Source organism: Mustela erminea, chromosome 2, assembly GCF_009829155.1.
Source record: "Mustela erminea isolate mMusErm1 chromosome 2, mMusErm1.Pri, whole genome shotgun sequence".
Taxonomy (NCBI): domain Eukaryota; kingdom Metazoa; phylum Chordata; class Mammalia; order Carnivora; family Mustelidae; genus Mustela; species Mustela erminea.
Genome location: NC_045615.1, coordinates 19688434 through 19707050, shown reverse-complemented (window position 1 = coordinate 19707050; position 18617 = coordinate 19688434). Strand labels below are relative to the sequence as shown.

Genomic DNA, 18617 nt, shown 5'->3' with positions numbered 1-18617 from the left:
AAGACTCATCCTGTGAATCTATCATTAATTCTTAGAAAACACAAATTTTAGGGGTGCCTGGCTGGCTTAGTGTAGCATGCGACTCTTGATGTCGGGGCTGTGAGTTCAAGCCCCATGTTGAGTCTAGAGATAACGTAAAAATAAAAATCTTGAAAAAAAAGAAATAAATAATATACAAATTTTAGCAGGAAATCCTGGGAAATGAATTAGAAATATAATGTAAGGACTGATAATAAATGGATCTACAACACAACCTTTACACTGATGATTGACACAGGTTTCCTCAAAACTTCTACTTCATGACAAAGTCATTGTCTGCTTTTCCTCACTCCTCACAAATTCTCCCGTACCCTCAAAATTCAACCTAACCTGCTTTTTTGTTACATCCTGGTATGGGAATCTTGATGAGTAAGAAGTACACATATAAAATCTGCAGCAGCTTTTAGTAAAAAAGTCTTTCGTATAGATCATGCAAACCTGCCAGAAGCAGCTGGCACTTCTCATGACAGATGTTGTTAACAATTTCACTGGAATCTCAGAAACCTAATAGGAAAAACTCTGATTTCTGTTAATGCTGAACTTTTAAGTTACTTAAGTAATTTCACAGTCAAATGATGAGTTTTTCTATGCAGTGATGAATTTCTACATGGCATTAAAAATATCTAAATTCCACATGTCAAATAAAAAATGCTATTACCAGGCATATGTCTGTGTCTGCACATCCTTGAAGTATGGGGATTTCAAGTGAGATTTGCCATCTAACAGGGAAAGATGGCAGTCTACTTGAGCTTGCTTACAAGGAGGAAGCAGAATCTTGGCACTCACCACTCCCCGCTGCTGTCTTGGAAACAACAGTCTGAAAGTAAACAAGGAATGAGCTATACCTTGCTGCGTGCCACCAGAATGTGCTATGATGAATTCTCTCCAAGATCAGGGACCACCTTCAAGCAGTCCTGAAAAATGACACCCAGAACCAGGTGAGAAGACCTTCTGCTGACGGATCGGTGGTTGCTAGATGCAGGAGGTTGGGGAGAGGGCTGGGTAAAAAGGGTGCAGCTAGTCGAAAGGTTAAAAACTCCCAGTTACAAGATAAATAAGTTCTGGGGATATGATGTACAAGATGGCGACTGCTGTTAACGATCCTAGGTTGTGTACTTGGAAGTTACTAAGAGAGTAACTCTCAGAAGTTCTCATGGCAAGAAAATAAATCAATTATGTGAGGTGATAGATGTTAACTAAATTTATGGTGATGATCATTTTGCAATGTATACAAATGTCAAACCTTCATGTGATATTTTATACTTAAGACTGATACAGTGTTATATATTAATTCTATCTCAGTAAAAAATGGAGGGGAGAAAAGATCTCCTGGTGTACCAGCCCTGGAAGGACCAACCTGTGATCTCACTCCTGGATGACTCTGCAAAGAAAAATTCCATAGGCACAGCTTGGTTTAGGTAGATACCATAAGATATATGGGAGTGGGAATGGGAAAAGGGGAGGAGTTCTCAAACCTATAGCTTTAAGGCTCTATCACCCTACACAGCCTTCTCTCCAACTGCTGACAAAGAGCTAGTGTTGAAGGAAAGAGATGGGCCTCTTGCACGTTGGGGAAGGTGATGAGTTTTGGCTGCCAATGAAATGGAAAATTCTGACCAAGAAAATTCTGGGATGGTGAAATTTCGCTCAAGAGTGGACATAATAAAACCTCAACCTCTCATCAGTGCCCTTTCCCCACGTTTACCTTCAGTCATCACATCCTAAAGCTCACATTATAAACCTGTATTCACAGGCCAACTTGGACACAAAGCTCCACTTTCATGCAGTCTATGTTCCACTGTACAAATTGTGGGCACACATTTTAGCCTGCTTTCACGAATGTTGTTCTATTCGTTCAAACATAAGCTTGATTTGCCGTACACAGTAAAGCAAGTTCAACAGAAAGGCATGAAAGAACATGACGTAAAAAGCAAATTAAATGTAAGCTAATCTCTCAACAAGCTTTCACTGAGCACCAGCTACGCAACCAGTTCAAATAAGCCTCAAATCAAATTCAAAATGAAGTTATGGACACATTAGGGGTCTTGATACATATGTCCAAACTGCCTTCTAAAAGGGTTCTGACACTTGGCACTCCCACAAGCAATGTAAGAAAGTCCCTGTTTCACTGTATGTGTGGCATTAGATTAAAACCTTAAGTAAGAAGGATGTCATACAAACTGTGTATTGCATAAGCCCAATGTTCTGCAGCTTTAAATCCCTAATATTTTAGGTGGTAGAGAATCTAGTTTAGAACCTAGAGGTCAGACCCTCTCAACTTTAAACAATAGGAAGAAGTTAGGTGAACAGTAAACCTATTTTGGTTATCTTCACATATACACCAAGGTTCTTATGACCACCTTTCATTTAAATCCAAAATCTATAGATTTGAAAAATTCTGTGCACATCCATGATTTTCATACAATGACAAGTATTATCTCTGGCCCCACCCCCCCATATTCAGAGACCATAGCTTCATCGTACCCTGGTGAAGTGAGTCTGTGTGTTCACATTTTATTTAGGCAACCCAAACAATGGGCAAATCAGATGGGACAGAGAGGAAATGCCTAAGCCCAGCTGAGCCAATCAGATTTCTCCTACCAAAGTTGGTAATTGGAATGTTTTTTCCAACTTTAAGAATAAGTCTGAGCAACGGGTAACAGCCACACTGAGTTCAAATTTGGCTCCCTGAAAAGTCAAAGCTGAAACTATGGGGAAGCAGAAGTTGAGGGGAAAATCTGCAATTCGAGGAAATGGAGAGACATATAGAGAGAAGACAATGCTCGCCATGGAGTTCCTGGTGCCTGGTGACCGCCTGGTTCTTTAGAGGTCTTCCTGGGCTTCCTGCAGCTGCATCTAGAGATCTTTCTGTATCCTTAAAATAGATGTTTTGTTTTTGTTTTTGTTTTTTAGGTGAACTAACTTGGCAAGAACAAATTCTCTTCAAGTTCTCACCTTTCTACGCCAATTTTAAGATACACATCTCCCTCTTCCCCAAATACCACTTGAAAAAATTTCTAATACCTGGATTTATCATACAATCAGTATGTATATTATATATAATGAGAGTTTCACTCCTTGAAAAGTTGTTAGATTGATGACGTATCTTGAATATGACAACTTCTCAGAACCCAAGCTTATAAAACATAAAGGAAGTAAGACTGGTTGGTCAGCTGCATGCTCTTTACCCCCATGGTCCCCAGCTAAAGGAATCCCAATAGCTTCTAGGCAGAGATATCTAGAATATATATCTAAATATATATCACAAATGGCCAAGTAATTTTAAAGATTTATTTATTTATTTGAGAGACACAGACTGCACACGCTCCATGGGTTGGTGGGGAGGCTCTTAAGCAGATTCCCCTATAGACGCAATCTCGCCACACTGAGATCACCACTTGAGCCAAAACCAAGAGTTGGAAGCCCAGCTGACTGAGCCACCCAGGTGCCCCCCACCTTTTCTTTAAAGATTTATTTATTTTAGAGAGAGAGCGAGCGAGCCCAGGGAATTTTAAAGAACCAAGTGGAGAGACAAGGCTTATTATGTTTATTTGAGCTCAGCCTTTTTGAGCTGAACCCACTTATTACGAAAAGTTCTGTACAGATTGCCCCACCTTATACAGAGTTGCCTATTACCATCACCATTCCTTATTATATCGTGAATTTTTTTAAAGTTCTTTTTTTTTATTTTGAGAAATTAAATTTTTTTAAAAAGATTATATTTGTTTCTTTGACAGAGAGAGGCACAGCAAGAGAGGGAACACAAGCAATGGGAGTGAGAGAGGGAAAAGCAGGCTTCCCACTGAGCAGGGAGCCTGATGTGGGACTTGATCCCAGGACCCTGGAATTACTACCTGAGCTGAAGTCACACTGAGAAAATGAAACTTTCTACTTCTACCAACTGTATCCCATAGAAAACAGTAAAATGAAGAAATAAAGTTTGCTAGATTTATCACCAGAATTTGCCTTAGAAATGTGTTGCTTTCCTGGTAGATAGACAAGGCATCTGATTTAGGCATTGAGTGCCACTCCATAATTAATACAAAAGCCACAACTTCAGACACTTCTTCCTCTTTTAACCCGTCTCCCTCTTTCCCACTACATCAAGGAGTCAAGGAGCCAGCTTTAATCTAAGAGATCCAAGAGTTGGACAGAGAGGACTGTCAAAAGCATGGAGAACACCCCATAGAAGATCATTCTTGAAGGAAGCCACATGTGTCCGGCATCTGTTTGCCATCTCTGTGGTGACTGGCTTTAATGAGTTCTAATTTCTGATGGGAACAAACAGAACTGTGAATGCACCCAGGGAATCCACCTGGCGAGTGCTTTTGTCATTTCGTCATTTCTTCATTTCTGTTTGCCTACTTGTTGTGCTTCTTAATTTGTCAAACCCTCTAAAGATGTGTGGTGAAAGAACATAATTACAATTTTTTTAATTACAAAAAAAAGCATTCATACAATACTGGCAGAATCATGCGAATCCTTCTGCTCATTTCTATTTGAGCTAAAGTTTGATGTTTACTCACACAAAAAGCTTTCTAATTATTGTACTAGAACTATGTTTGCTACCCTCATGGATTGGGATAATCCTATAGAGTGATGGTACTTCTTCATTCGCTTGCTCTCCGTCCCAAAGCCTGCAGAACTGAAACAAATGGAATTAGCCAGCACCAAAGTTAGAAAAAGCTCACCTTCTATTTCACAACCCACCAAAAAGCATAATTAAACAGAATACGCAGTCAAGTCCGAACATTTAAGATCACCACTTTCCCGAGAAGATGAAAGAAACTTTCAAAAAAGTCATTTTCCCTCTGGAACTTGGCTCTACATGACAGATGACCTGGGATCATATGAAAAAGCAGTATTCCCGATTATACTGTTTAAGCTCGGAAACATTCCAAGGAAGGAGCGAATCTGTTCTGAACTCCTGACCAGTGCTTTCCAGTGTCTGTCTGCAGTTCCTTAGGCAGAATTTAGGTTGGTGCCACAGTTCCTGCTGAAAGCTCAGAGTGTTGAGCAATCTGCAGCAGAGACCTCAAGATAATGGGGTAGGTGCTATTTTAGGGTTATGAATAGAGCCTTGATGAGGGAAAAGTCACAAAAGGCTTCAAGAGAGATGGGTGTTGAAAGATCCAACCAAAATGAATGTGTGAAGTTGCCAGATGTGGAGGGCTCCATGATGAGCTGCAGGGAAGGCTCCCCCGAAGGATACACACACACCCTTCTAGAAACCTCTGTGTTGGCCAGACAAAATATTCTGGAGGCCAGATTTAGTGTGTGGGCCTTCCCATTTATGTCCCCTACTTTAAAGATGTTTTAGGCAGTGGGGACAAAAGGCACAGAAACAGGAAATTGGGGGAGGGAGTTGCGAAGTCTGGGCAGCTGGCTGTACTGTTTCAGGAGGGGCAGGAGGTAAGATGACTAGGGGTTGGTTAGGAGGGAGGAAGGCTTGGAAAACTGCTCAACTAACACTAGACTTTATCCCAAGCACCCTGGTGAGCCAGAGGCTCACTCTAAGCAGAAGGATGACGCGAAGATTCACTTCTAGTAAGAGAATTGCCAGCAGGCCTGTAGAGGAGACAGGCAGATGCGGGAAGGCTAGTTGGTGACGTGAGAGACCAAGACAGAGGCCAAGATGGTGGCAATGAAGGTGGTGAGGATGGGTTACCACTGGGAGATATCTCTGAGGCGGAAGAGAAAAGGCTCAGCTGTGGGAGCAAGAGAGGGGAGAGGTTAAGAATGATCCCAAGGCTCTGGCTTTAGTAAGAGTTTATGTAAAAATACATTGGTCAGAATTGAGAATCAGGAAAGGAGCAGTTGGGAGAGCGATCATTTCTGCTTAACATATACGAAATTTTAAATACCTGTGGTTTTAACCAGCTGGCAATATTTTTTTTTCCCTTTCTCTTTGTGTTCTTTTGAATTTTGGAACATTCCAAACTTCTGGAAAAGGTAGAAATAGAATAAAAAAGAAAAGAAAAAAAAACTACACTTTATACCCCTGAGCCCTCCTATGTCCAAATAAGTTGTTGACCTCATGCCCCATTACCTCCGAATTCTTCCGTGTATATTTCCTACAAACCAGAAAATTCTCCCACACAATGGGAAGATAAGCACAAAATCAGGAAAATTAACTTGATACACCATTACCACCTAAATCCTCAAACCTCAGTCAAGTTCTGCCAGATGTCTCATCAATCTTTCTTAGCGCAAGAATCCGTGCAGAATCTCGGTTGCCAGGTCGTCTGCATCCCCTTCAGTCTGCAACAGGGCCCCTGTCTTTGCTCGCCTTTCCTGTCCTTGACTCCTTTTAAGATTACAGGTCATTTTGTTACACGTCCCTCAATTTGGGTTTGTCTGGTGTTTCCTCATGATTAGATTCAGGTTATGCATCTTAGGCAGGGAAATCAATGAAACGATGCTTCCTTTTTATTGCATCTTCTCAGGTGGTGCACGATTTCAATTTATCCCCTTACTGATGATGTCTGCTTTGATTGCCTGATTAAAGTGGTTTCTGCCAGTTTTCTTCCCTTTAATGTTACTTTTTTGCTTATGTAATTAATAAGTGAGTTTGCTATTGCTCATCAAACTTGCAATGTACTCATTCATTAGTTTATATCAGAATGGATTTGGGATTTCTTTATTGGATTGGTTATAATCCATTACTATCATTATTTATTTAGGTGCTTAAACTGTTCTAGATCTGGACACTGGGATCCCCTTCAGGCTGGTTTCTGTGTCCTTTTGACATGTTCTTATCACTCTTTGAACACTTCCTTGCTTTCTGGCATAAATAAGATGCTCCAGACTCATCTTGTACTTTTCCTACCAGCCTTGAAATCAGTCATTTCTCTAAGGAGGCTTGTTTCCTTTTAGTGGAGAAGAATATTTAGAAGCTGCATTCTGGGAGCTGGATGTGCTCGTATTATTGCAATGTCACTGTTGCCGGCGCTCTAGGAGGACAGTGCTCGGGAATGTATTTGTGTACACATATCTACACACACATACTAACATACAGAGATTCACACACACATTTATTTCTTCTTTATAAATCTATCTACATATATTGAAAACCACAGGTTCATGCTGCCAACCTAACATCATAGAGTTTGTTCTAATTTTCTGTCTCTCTATACCTCTAAATTCACTTTCTTGAATAGTGAAAAAGCTGGCTTTCTGGTTACTTTTGACTGAACCACCATATATAGCCACACCCCGGCTCTCCTGTTGTTCCATCCCTGGCACAGATGCCCTCCCCAGGCCACTCAGCATTCGATACTTTCCTCAGGACTGTCCCCCATACGGGTGCCCTCTTCACCCTGCTCAGGCTCTGTGAGCCCTTTCTGGAACACAGTAAATCCTTCCCCCACCCCTTACCCCAACTTAGGTTCAGACACCGACCTTGTTCTGCCCCACATAACAGCTTTAGGACCAAATTATTCAGGAAAGGAAGAGAATGGGGGAAAAAAAGGAAGAGGAAACTGGAAGAGAGAGGAAGAGAGGAATGTTAAATAGATATATTGAGAAGCACTATGGCATAGGGGATAAGATAAAAGGCTGGGTTCCAACAGGCTCTGTCACTTGTTTTCCGTGGCCTCGAGCAAGCTACTGTATTTTATCAGAAGAAGATGTGTATTTTGTAATTAAAATTTTTTGGTTAATTGTAGATTTGCATGTGGTTTTAAGAAATAATACAGAAAAATCCCACGTACCCTTTACCCAGTTTCCCCCAATGATAACACCTTCTAAAAATCACAACCAGTATGTTGACATTGGTATAGTCAAGACACAGAGCATTTCCATCACCACGGGAGTCTTCCATGTCGCCCATTCATAGCCATACCTAGTTCTCTCCTGTTACCATCCCCTCCTTCATTTCTATCAACTACCAATCTGTTCTCCATTTCGATAATTTTGTCATGTTCAAGAATGTTACGTAGATGGATTCATACAGTATGTAACCCTGGGGTCAGCCTTTTTTACCAGCATGATCCATCTGAGATTTGTCTAGGCTATTGCATGTATCAACATTTTATTCCTTTCTGTTCCGTGGCACCGAGTAAATTCCATGATACGGATATATCACTGATTGTTTAACCATTCACCCAGTTAAGGACATCTGGGTTGGTCCCAGTTTGGGTCTGTTACCATAAAAGCTGCTCTAAACATTAATGTAGAATTTTTTGTGTGTGAACGTAAGTGTTCGTCTCTCTGGGACTAATGCCTAGGAGTACAATTGCTAGCTCCTATCGTAATGCATGTAGTATTTTAAGAAACTGCCAGACTGTTGGCATTCTCATGAGCAGCATATGAGTTATTCTGTTTCTCTGCTTCCTCAGTAGCATTGGATGTTGTCATCATTCTTTATATTAGCCATACTGTTAAGTTTGGAGTGGTATTGCAATGTGACGAAAATTTTCATTTCCTTAGCAGCTAAAGATGTTGAACATATTTTCATGTACTTATTGCCATCTGTATATCTTCTTTAATGAAATATCTCTTCATATCTTTGCTCATGTTAAATTGGATAGTTTGGTTTTTACTGTTGAGTTTTGAGAGCTCTTTATATATTCTAGATACTAATCCTTTGTCGGAGATATGGTTTGTAAATATTTTCTCCCATTCTGTAGCTTGACTTTCATCCTTTTGACACAGCATTTTGTAGCACAAAAGTTTTCAATTTGATGAAGACCAGTTTATCAAATTTTACTCTTACGGATCATGCTTTTGGGGTCAAGTCTAAAACTTTTTGCGTAGCTCTAAATCTTGAAGATGTTGTCTATGTTTCTTCCTAAAAGTTTTGTCATGTCACATCATACATTTAAGTCTTGATCCATTTTGAGTTAATTTTTATAGCAGACTTGAAATCAAGTTTGAGATTCAGTTTTCTACCTATCAATGCCTTGTTGCTCCAGAACTATTTATTGTAAAGATTATCATTCCTCCTCTGAATTACCTTCAACCTTTGTCAAAAATCACTTGAGCATATTTTTGTGGATCTATTTCTGGGATCTCTATTCTCTTCCATTCATCTATGTGTCTCTCCCTGTACCAACACTGCAGTCTTTTTTCCTTGTACCTATGTAGAAATTCTTGAAATTGAGTAGACTGATTCCTCCTACTTTATTTTTCTTTTTCAAAATTGTCTGAGCTATTCTACTTTCTCTGTTTTCCCATATAAAATTTTTTAATAATCTTACCTTTACAAAAAAAATCTTGCGGAAATTTTCTTTCAAAGATTTTATTTATTTGAAAAAGAGAGAGAGAGAGAAATCATGAGGAGGGGGCCAGGGTTGAGGGAGAAGCAGACTTCCCACTGAGCAGGGAGCCCTATGCAGGACTTGATCCCAGGACCCTGAGATCATGACCTGAGCTGAAGGCATATGCTTAACCAAATGCGCACACTTGTGGAGATTTTGATAGAAATTGAGTTAAACCTCTATGTCAGTTTGGGGGATATTTACATCTTTACTATGTGGAAGTCTTTCAGTCCATAAATATACCCTTTCCCTCCATTATTTCAGGTATTTCCCCCTGTCATCAGCATTGTGTGCCTGTTGTCATGTAAGTTCTGTTGGTTTGTTAGATTTATGCATATTTATTTTTAAGCAATTTTATATGGTATTGTATTCTAATTTCAGTGTCCATGTGTTCCTTGCTTGTATAAAGAAGCATAATTAATTTTTAAGCATTTGTGTTGTATCCTAATTCACTTATTCTTGTACCTTGAATCTAAATTCACTTATTCCAGGACGGTTTTTTGGTAAACTCTTGGGATTTTCCTACGTAGACATTAATGTCATTTGTCAGTCAAGTTTTATTCTTATTCTATAGTTTTATTTCTTCCTTTATTCTTATTCTATAGTTTTATTTCTTCCTTCCTGATCACTATGCCTTTTATTCCCTTTTCTTCCCTTATTCCACTGACTAGAAATTCCAGCTCTGTGTTGATAAGAGTGGTTAAAGAGACATCTTTGGCTTATTCTCAACCCAAGGGGGAAGAATTCAGTCTTTCATTATTAAATATAATGTTAGCTATTTTTTGTTTTAGATGGGTTTAGGGTTTTTTGTTGTAAGTGTTCCCTGTTAAGTTGAGGCATTTTCCCCTATTCTATTTTTTTCAGAGTTTTTATCATGAGCAGGTGTTGGATTTTGTCAAAGGTTTTTCCTGATATGCCATGTAACTTTTCTTCTTTAGTCTTGGAATATGGTGAATCACACTGATTTATTTTCGAATACTGAATCAACCTCACCCCTAGAATAAACCACATTTAGTCATGGTGTATAATTCATCTTATGTATGACTAAATCCTATTTGCGAATGTTTTGTTATGGATTTCTGCATCTGCGTTCATGAGAGGTATTTGCCTGTATTTTTATTTTTGTATTATTTTTTGTCTGGTTTTGGTATCAGGATAATAATTAGCTTCATAAAATAAACTAGGTAATCATCCTTCTCTTCTATTTTCTGGAAAAGATTGTATAAAATAGGTGTTAATACTTCTCTAAGCTTTTGGTAGGCTTCTATGGTAAAACCATCTGGGCCTGGAGCTTTCTTTTTTGGGAATTTGAGAATTATTAATTACAGTTTCTTAGTAATTACAGGGCTATTCAAATATCTTTTTCATGTTGCATAAGTGTAGTAGTTTGTGCTTTTTTTGTGGAAATGATCTATGTCACCTAAGTTATCAAATTTATGTATGTGGAGTTGTTTGTAACATTCCCTTATTCTCCTTTTGATGTCTGTAGGGTCCATAATGATACTCCATTTTAATCACATATTGGTGATTTTTGTCATTTCTCTTTTTTTTATTGTCACTCTTGATGGACATTTGTTATCCTATGGATTTTTTAAAAACCATCTGTTTATTTCTTTGATTTTCCTCCATTACTTTTCTTTTCAATTTCTTTCATTTGTTCTCTGTTACTTCCTTCCTTCTGCTTGCTTTAGGTTACTTTTGCTCTTTTTCTAGTCCTTGAAGTAGGAGCTTGAATTATTGATTTGAAACTTTTCCTATAAGTGTGCATTTAGTGCTGTATATACATATCCCTCCCAGTATCTGCTATGTCCCCCAAATTTTAACATGGTTTATTTTAGGTCAGTTAAACATTTTTTTTTTAGATTTTTATTTATTTGAGATAGAGAGACTGTGAGAGAGAGAGAGCATGAGAAGAGGGAGAGCCAGAGCCCAATGCAGGACTCGATCCCAGAACTCCAGGATCATGATCTGAGCTGATAGCCATAGCTTAACCAACTGAGCCACCCAGGCGCCCCAGTTAAACATATATTTTTTAAAATTTTCCTTGAGACTTCCCCTTTGATCCACAGGTTATTTAGTAGCATGTTGCTTAGTTTCCAAATGTTCAAAGATTTTTTTTGTCATTCTGTTATTGGTTTCTAATTTGACTCCATTGTGGTTGAAAGACCACACTATATGATTTCAATTTTTAAAAATTTGTTGATGTTTGTTTTAGAACCCAACACACGGTCTCCCTTGGTATCTAATTTATGGGCATATGAAAAGAAGATATATTCCACTATTGTTGGGGGATGTCTTCTGTAAGTTTTCATTAGCTCTTCATTGTGACATTGTTGAGCTCTGCCAAATCTTTGCTAACTTCTGACTAATTGTTCTAGCAAGTGTTGAGAGAGAGGTGTTAAACCCTTCAACTACAATTGAGGATTTGTCTATTTTTCTTTTTAGTTCTATCAGTTTTTGCTTCATATACTTTGCAATTCTTCTGTTTGGTGTGTATGCATTAAAGATCACTGTGTCTTCTTAGTGGATTGACTCTTTAGCATTATATAATGTCTTTCTCTAGTTTTGGAAATTTTCTTTCATTAAAATCTGCTTTATTTTATATAAATATAGCCACTTATGCTTTCCTTTGATTAATGTTTACACTGTATATATGTATATTTTGTGTCCCTTTAGTTCCAACCTGCCTACGATATTATACTTGAAGTAAGTTTCTTATGGACAGCATATAGCTGGGTCATGTTTTTTAATCCACTCTGCCATCTGCTGTTTTTTAATTGGTATATTTAGACCATGTGCATTAATATGGCAATTGATATGTTAGGGCTTACATCTGCTGTTTCATTTTTTCTTTCTGTTTGTTCATTCTCTTTCATTTCTATTTCCTTTTTTGAGACTTCTGTGGATTACTTAAACACATTTTTAGAATTCCACTTTGGTTTATCTGAAGTGTTCAGAGTGCATCTCTTTGTATAGTCTTTTCAGTGGTTGCTCCAGGTACTACACCATATATACATAACTTATGACAGTCATCATTGGTATCATCGTTGTACTAGTTCAAGTGAAGTATAAACACTTTAAACCTCTTTATTCTCCCTTCTGTTTATAATTGTCTTAAATATTCTGCACACATTCAGAGTGACATCAGAGAGTGTTAAAATTCTTGCTTTAACCATCAAACACAATTTAGAAAATTCAGGAAGAGAAGGAAAGCCCATTATATTTACCCATAATTTTTGCTTATGATGCTCTTTCTTACCTCCTAATGTCCCAAGCTTCCGTCTTTCATTGTTGTCTTTCTGTTTAGAGAAATTCCCCATTTTTTAGGATAGGTCAGCTGTGTTTCCTTTATAGTGTCCGGGATTTTTAGCTATACTAAGCAGGAGTAATAGGAAAAATTACTACTCTAATCTACCCCACGTCCCTAGAAGCAGAAGTCTTAAGAGACACATTTTAACCTAAGTGAGGAGCTGACTTTCGATTGCTGTTGGTCAGGCTGCAGTCACAATTAGTTGTTTCAGTCTCTGTGTGTGCAAATGTGGTCAGAGCTATTTATATTGTTTCACTTTAGTTGAGTTGGGTACATTGCTTAAAAACAGGCTTAGCCTTTGAGAGAAAGGAATTCACAGACATAAGAGTTCCTCTCAAAGAAGGTTGCAGAGAAGAGGATTTCTCCTGGTCCAAAGATCCCTTAGAGCAGAGGAAAGGAAAGGAGTGCCGTCACTAAATGTCATCTGGAATAGCCCTCCATGAACTCCATACCAACCAACTGGTATACTCTTTTTTTTTTTTTATTTATTTATTTGACAGATAGAGATCACAAGTAGGCAGAGAGGCAGGCAGAGAGAGAGAGAGAGGAGGAAGCAGGCTCCCTGCCGAGCAGAGAGCCCGATGCGGGACTCGATCCCAGGACCCTGAGATCATGACCTGAGCCGAAGGCAGTGGCTTAACCCACTGAGCCACCCAGGCGCCCCAACTGGTATACTCTTGATGCACTTTATGGACCTGTATAATAAAGAGGCGCTTGCTAGAAAGTATGGTGATATGGTTGTTATTTTGGGAGTCATGACTGAATGACAACATCCTCTTGACATTTCCATCAACAAACCATTTAAAGACCATCTGAGGAAGAAATCTGAACCCTTATAGTTGTCAGAAACCTTCCATTGAGACTTTCTGGTCCGATCAATAAAGTGTCAGCATCGAAACTTGCAGAATGGGTGTCATTATCTTGGCAGAAAATACAGAGACAATAGTGGTGTTTTCTCCTAAAAACTGCTACATCACCAGTGCTGTGGATCGCACAGAGGACAACTTCGTGTGGAAAACCATGGATATCAAGGACTTGGCTTTGAAAAGTAATTTGGGAAATCCAGACACTTATTATGATCAAATTCTTTTATTTATATATTCCCAAGAGTGATACATAATAAAAATTATACCTAAATAAGTTTATAAGAGCTTTTTCAATAAATATAAAAAATTAAGTGATAGGAAATCATTGTGCTATTATTTAATTAGCATCATTATATTCCCTAGTGGTATATAAAATGGGATGTATTTTATATTCAATAGCATCTTTCTTCAGTAGCAGATTAAGAAATACAGGAAATGGCAACAGTGAAGAAAACTGAGAAAAGAGCTCTGTAAGGTATGGAATAAGAGAACCAAAGCTGCAGGGATGGGAGTTTGTAGTCTAAAAAGAGAATAGTGGAGGTTCAAAGGTGGGGGAATCTTGATAATAACAAACTCTAAGGTATGGTCTTGGTAAAGGTTTGGGGAAATAGAGACCAAGGTCACTGACCTACAAGGGATTAAGAAGCTGTAAGGTATGTTGTTTAATGGATCCTCACACGGACACTATTGTAACCCAGGCAGATGGCAGGAATTGGGTTGGAGAGGAAGATAGTGAATAGGAATTTCAATTGCTCCATAAGGGCAGGATGTTGGAAGACTGAAGCAAATACTGAGGAATAGGGTTGTTATAAATTGATGAATCTTCAAATTCTTAGGAGAAATTTTTTAAACTGGCCGTATTACGATAAACTAAATATACTGCAATAAGAAAAGTTTAGTCCAACTTTTTGATAGTCATTCATTTTGATGCCAAATGAGATTCCTATTGATAGGGAATCATGGATTATACTGAAAAGTTTGATCCAAGCATCTGAGTTTGGGTATTTTGAAACTCCATCTCATGAAGATCTTGGACTGTTTTCTGTGTACATGTGGAAATCAACAAATAGCCTAGTATCGCAATGTAATCTACAGCTGTTAGAAATGCCTGGATGGAAGAAGACATATTTGCATATTAAACAATAATGCCAGATAGAGACTTACTGACTTGGTGGTTGATATTTAAAGCCATAAGAGCAAAGATAAATATAGTATTTGAAAGTCTAAGACCATTCTATACTTACATAATATTCCCTTGCCACTATGAAAAATTAAACCATTGTGGGCTGGTAAGGTGATAACAGGTTAGTTCAGCATATCATAAATTAACTTCAAACAGCAAAGCCAAATAAGTAAACTCAACTTAAGAAATGATCTCTTGGCTCAGACTTCAATAAACAGAGAAATGGCAGTGGGTTCATCCTTCACTTGTTGTAAGCCAAAGATAGAGATGTGGCTGTGAGCGTTCCAGAAAGCATGTGAAAAAGTGTGCTTGAGTGAGGGTATTCATAATAAATAAATAGGGAGGGCATGGTGACCGAGATCAGGACAAATTAAATTATAGCACGAGGATCAAAGCCATAATTTAAGGAAATCCATTATTTATTAGAATAATCACCACTACTCAAAATGTAGTAAGGGCTGGGGTGTAGGGCTCAATAGCTGTGGAACCTAAATCTTCCTCTTGATATGACAGCACTGGCTCCAGGACAGGTTGCAAGGCAGATGACCTCTGGGAGAATCTAACCACTGTATGCCCTTAGCATCAAGGGAAAGATGGTCAGAAGAGAGATCTTGCTTCTCCAGAGAGAAAGTTACTCAGGAAATACAACTTGAAAATGATATACTACGTAGTAAATGGATATTGAAGAAGAGCCATTAATACCACATATTTTATCACCATAGGAATAATCTTGGGGGGGGTGAGTTTTTTCCCCCAAACAGTAATAAAAGATCCACTAAAAAAAAAAAAATCATTATTGGCCACATGGAAATGAAAACACTCTAACTATTAATTTTTTTTGAGAGAGAGAGAAAGGAAGACAGAGTATTCGACTTCCAAGCTTTTAAAGTAATACTAAACTCAATAAATACAAGTAATAAGACTAATGCCTTTAAGCTGGCTATATTGTGGTCAAGTGGAGGGGAGGAGATATAAGAAAGATGGGGAAATGAAAGAAGGAAGAGAAAAGAAGATGATTATGTTCAGTTGTGGTTTTTCATCCCAGATTCTGCCCCATGTGAGTACCTGGGGTGAGGGTGGGGGTTTCCCTTATTCATTTATCCCACAAACAGCTCCAGTTTCTTCCCCTGCCACCTACCACTGCACTTGTGTTAATAAAAGAAAGTTAGTCCAAACATTCTTCAGGGGCCTTCAGTTCCCGGTGTCACCTAAGTTTGAGCAGACGACACTATTTTTAACTTTCCGGAGAAGTTCAAAGTGGTTAGATTTAACCTCCCCAACTCAGTAGGTTTTCATCTCTTCATGGTGCCTTTCTTTCTCCCCTCCTAGCTCAGGAAAGACAGTGCCCTTTCTCATGTTCCAGCCTCAGCCCTCCACCTTTGTCCTGAAGAGTTCCTCTGTGGCTTTGTCCTTTCAACCAGCAACTTTCTCTCTCAACATGCATATAATGTAGTAGAAGCAACAATCAGATAAAGCATTTGTGTGGTATTTTTAGTATACAAAATGCTCTTGCTCCATAATTTCCTTTGAATCCTTGCAATTGTCTAGAAAAGAGGTATATTGTTTTCCCACTTTTAGTTTCCTGAGAGGTGAGCTGACTCACCAACACTCACACAAGGAATGAGTGGCAGAGTGAGGACTCAAACTTCAGCCCTCAGACCCAGCATGCTAGCTAGGCCACCTCCTTCTTGGGATTTGCTATTAGCATGGCTTCCCTAATGGTGAGTAAAGACACACTTTCCCACACTGGCTGGAAGACAGCTCCCTTCATAAATCCCCATGGCCCTTCCAAGGTCCCTATGGGGCTGAAAGATTTGGAGCCCCCAGACCAACTTCTATCAAGGCTGGTCTCTCCTATTACTTCAGGATGCTTTACAAATATGACCATTTTCCACATGCTATGACTTGAACATAGCTGGAAAAACACTATGGTGACCTATCACCACGTTTGCCCAGAATTTTCCCAGTTTTAGCTCTGAAAGTTCAACACCCTTGGCAAATCAAGACTGTTGATCATGCAGAGAAAGTTCTGATCAGCTCTGTGCCCCTCCCAGGGTACTTCCTATTTGCATCTTTTATTGCCGTGTTTCAAATTCATTCAGTAAACACTTACTGAGTCCCTGCTGAAGTCAAGAGCACTGCACTAGGCATCTGTACATAAAGATGAACCATTCGTGTCTCTGTTTTCAGGAGCTTGCAGTCAAGTGGAGAAGATGGTGTGTATTCAAATGAGCACACAAAGTGAAGCGTGATAAAACAAAACAAAACAAAACCCTGAGTATCATAGCAGCCAGAGGAGGAGAGAATTTCAGGGAGGTGATGGCAACCAATAAAATCAAATCCTGTGGAAACATCCAGAAGTATAAAGCCTATGAAGAGCCCGCTGGATTTGGTGCCCAGAACTGATGTGAAAGCAATTCAACTAGGACAGCAAGGGCAGAAATTAGCAGGAATCGAGAACAGCAGTGAGAGCCATCCTCTAAAATGTAAGCCAGAAGACTCCCACTTTGGATTGTGAAGAAGTAGCTAGTACCAGACTAGTCCTCCCACCATAAACAACTAGAAAACTGGACAAAACATACAAACCAACATCAGCCATTGCACAAGTGGCTGCTATCATCACTAGAAGAAGTAAGCCCAAGAGAGCCTGAGCTCTCTGCCAGGAGGCATTTACTAGACTTTTGCTCAGGGAGGGGAATCTAAGCAAGACCCAGTGCTCACACTAAGCGGAGGAAGCAAAGATCAGGACTCAAGGTTATGGCCTCCTTACCTCCCTGCCTTTACTCCACTTTTTCTCCAGAGCATGAATCCCCACCTGACATTATAAATTTGATTTTTTTTTCATTGTTATCATCCATCTCCTTGTGACTCCCTCCTCAGAATGTCATCTTCATAAAGACTGGGCAGAGGTACTATATTTTTTATTCACTGTTGTATCCCTGAAATAGTGTATGTGGTGGGAGCTCAATAACTATTGTTGAATGATTGAAACAAAAAGCAAGTAGGTAGGGACGCCTGGGTGGCTCAGTTGGTTAAGCGTCTGCCCTCGGCTCAGGTCATGACTCCAGTGTCCTGGGATGGAGTCCCGTATCGGGTCCCTGCTCAGCAGGGAGTCTCCTCCCTCTCTCAGCTCATGCTTTCTCTCTCATTCTCTCTCTCTCAAATAAATACATAAAATTTAAAAAAAAAAAAAAGGAAAAGAAAAAAGGCCATGAGGAAATACTGTCAGGAAAAACAGACAACTCTTATAAGAAATGTATGGATGAGGGAAAAGGAGAGATAAGTTGGAACCACAACAATGTCACAGAGTATAAAGAAGGGAATTTTAAAGAGAAAGGAGATATCTAAAATATGAGCATGTTTGTGGGATTCAGGTTTGCATATGGTAGCAGGCTGATGGGCTGTAACCTTTAAACAGCCCTCTGAAGACTGGTGGTTGACGTGTTTGGTCGCAATGAAACTGTGGGAGACTTGGAAAGTTGTACTACGGCTAGAGAGAAACTTTGTACCTCCAGATGGTTTGGGTTGTTCACTGGCATGTAACAAACCACCCCACATTTAGTGGCTTTTATCTATAATAATGTATTGCTTCCCGCACTTCCTAATTTGGGTTGGGAAATGTCTAAGATGTTTCCTCACTGGTGTGTCTAGAGCCTTAGCTGGGTTGGCTGGAACAGCTGGGCCATGCCCAGGCCTCTCTTTCTCCACATGGGCTCGCATATGACTAGTTTGAGCTTCCTCACAGCATGGTTGTCTCAGAGTTATCAGACTTCTAGCTGATTTCTAAAAGGGAGGAAATAGAAGCTTCCAGTTGTCTTGAGGCCTGGGTTCAAAGGTCACAGATGTCACTTCCACCACACTCTATTTACCAAAGTAAGTTATTCCCAGCCTGGATTCAAGGGAAGAATAAATAAATTGTATATCTAAATATAAATATATTTAAATGTAAATAAGCTGTG

General features: G+C 39.1%; 1 long non-coding RNA gene across 2 annotated transcripts; it reads left to right on the top strand.

Annotated features, from left to right (window-relative positions):
• Positions 1-876: 876 nt before the first annotated feature.
• On the top strand, positions 877-16367 carry LOC116584312. 2 transcript variants are annotated; one of them, XR_004283154.1, is made up of 5 exons: positions 877-977; positions 1342-1457; positions 2953-3083; positions 4148-5087; positions 16237-16367. It is a non-coding gene; the product is annotated as an uncharacterized LOC116584312 (long non-coding RNA). The 2 variants fall into 2 exon arrangements; XR_004283153.1 differs by lacking the exon at positions 16237-16367 and having other exon boundaries at positions 4148-5987.
• The last annotated feature ends 2250 nt before the right edge of the window (positions 16368-18617 follow it).